Source organism: Pollicipes pollicipes, unplaced genomic scaffold (assembly GCF_011947565.3).
Source record: "Pollicipes pollicipes isolate AB1234 unplaced genomic scaffold, Ppol_2.1 Scaffold_3087;HRSCAF=3621_pilon_pilon_pilon, whole genome shotgun sequence".
Taxonomy (NCBI): Eukaryota; Metazoa; Arthropoda; class Thecostraca; order Pollicipedomorpha; family Pollicipedidae; genus Pollicipes; species Pollicipes pollicipes.
This window is the reverse complement of record NW_023596225.1, coordinates 7,801,773-7,804,254: the sequence shown is the minus strand read 5'-3', so window position 1 is coordinate 7,804,254 and position 2,482 is coordinate 7,801,773. Positions and strand designations below refer to the sequence as shown.

The window sequence follows — 2,482 nt, the reverse complement described above, 5'->3', positions numbered from 1 at the left end:
ACCCTAGGTTGCGTGGGAACTGGACAAAAGGGAAACAGCGGCATCAGAGGCCGAGCCCGAGGATTGCCTTGCCCTGCAGTTTTTAGTATCATAATTGTAAAACCTGCGTACCACTTGAATAATCTCACACAATGATACCCCGTGGCACAGACAGCGGCGGCACAGATAGCACGCCCCCACCCCCTCCCTTAGGATCCCCAAGGGCTCGCTCAGAGCCCTTGGTATCGACGATTGAGGGCCCGTTTTGAGTGCCAGAAGGTCTGACTGGGGGTCGCACTAAGGTGCCTGACGCTGCTGGATGGGCTTGCAAATACCAGTCAGAGGGCTCTTTGTATCGATTGCAGGGGACCCCTGTGTCGATAAGAGCCAGTCGGTCGGTTTGGCACCACCAGAACCAAACATCCGGCTCCTCGGTAGTCTAGGTCTGAAGACCCATTTCTAAAGCAACGGCAAAGCCGGGCTTCCTATGTCGCCCAGGGTCCCGAAGTGCCTGACATAAGGTCCCGCGTTGGGAAGGTGCCCCGAGACCGTCAAGAGCCGTGTTCGAGGGGATCCGAAGACCCTGGTACCAAAGCTCAAGGGCCTGGGCGGAAGGCAGAAGGGCCAAAGTGCTGGCTGTGGGTTACGACTCTCCGTTGGTAGCGCCGTAGCCTCAAATATCAGTCAGAACGTCTCTTCCACCGATTGGGGACCCCTAGGGCAATGTGGGCCCCTATTTCAGCAAGACATCACCAACACCGAACAGTTGTTTTCGTGCCGGTCTGAGCCCTGAGAGCCCGCTTCCCAAGGATGGATGAGGCCGAGTCCGAGGATTGCATTGGTCTGGACCCCTGCGACAACGAGAAGCCCTTGTGGCGGTCAGTGTCCCACAGTGCCCAACAGTAGCTCTCTTAGGCTTGCAGCCACAACAGCTAGCCAAATCATCTGCCGTCTGAATGCATCGCGTCTATCTGGACGCCAATGTTGTGGTTACCAGAAAACGACTGCTTCATCGTAGGGTGACAATCTGGACACAACACATCTATTGCTTATTATATATTGCATATGTGCATAAAATGTAATACATAAAAGGCGTATGTAAGTAATAATTTATAACCCACATATGTAAGCATAATGTATAAAACGCATATGCATATTACAACGGAAATGACAGCTAAAGCCACGCGTCCACCGTCCGCTGGTCAAGCGTGTCACAACAAGCCAGGACAACGACATGACACCACATCCGAACGTAAGGACATCATGTTTGGCGCCAAAAGAAAGTAACTGTTCATCGACCCACTGTAACGTAACTATGTACAGCTACGCATAATTAACCAATACGCTGCCCCCAAACACAAGTGCACCCATGCTGCCATGGCATTCACAAATCCATGACGACATACCGACGGCTAGGGTAGGTCGCCGTACTGCATGTGATATGGCCAGCTTAAAACAATGTAGCAATTATCTGAAGTCCAAAAGAAGACGGTTACTTGCCACTCAAGGCAGCCTATGCTCTGGGGAGAAACTACCGCTACTTGCACAGTGAACAGATACATGCACCCATACCCATGACATGACCAACAGAACAGCTCGTGCTGAACCACATTTCACACACACCACATTGCACGGAGGCACCAATCAGGTGGTCCCCCCCCCCACAACCACACAACCAATCACATTCTTCATCGAACTGGTCCACCCAATCCAGGAGCATCTTCCACGCAGATCGGGTGAAGCAATGTCCCAGAGATAGCAGTACATCTGGATTGGCTTTCAGCCTGCCGAGTGGATGACATCCCAGGCCCGTACGTCCCCTTCACCGAACAGGCCTTCATTCGATGAGTTCTTGAGAATCCAGCGTAGCGCGGCTGCAACAAGGGCCAGTAAGATGCATTTTGCGCCATGGAACGCGCGAGATAATAGCAGAAGTGAACGTTACGGTGGAAGAGATGACCCAAGAGTAAAACATACGAAGCCAGTAGCCCATGCAAAATTGTGAAACTAGATTTCCTCGCTGCGTTGCAGCATTAGTTTCTGATTCTTTGCGGGCAGCAGTGCACTGACATGCAGCGTACGCGGGCTTCTGGTTCAATAGCTTTCACCTCAAAATTAGGTTGCCCTTGGGAATGACACGGGAGAATTATCATCGACGACATGCGGGACCTCGGACCCGTGCATACTTTTAGTACATGGTGCCCAAAGTATCACGAAAAGTGCGACTGTGTTTCATCTCAACGCCGGTTACAATGCACTATGTTGCAACGTCTATGCTCTTCACGGCTCAGTCTTTCTCGTTTGAAGTCAAAGCGTATTGTGTACATAGGAATCGTGACATGGGCCGTTTCCCGTCGAATTAATGGGCCTTCGTGCCGGACAGTGTCGGGATGACATGACAATTTGCAAACGCCTTCACCAGGTGCTTCGTCGCACTTTTCTGTCCGCTGGAGGTCCCGGAGAACAAATCCTTATACGCTGAAGAAGGCGCAGCTATGTTTTA

At 51.6% G+C, this 2,482-nt stretch overlaps 1 pseudogene; it reads right to left on the bottom strand.

Moving 5' to 3' along the window:
* LOC119089321 (sodium/potassium-transporting ATPase subunit alpha-like) overlaps positions 1-2,482 on the bottom strand; it is an 11,531-nt pseudogene that overhangs the window by 2,355 nt on the left and 6,694 nt on the right.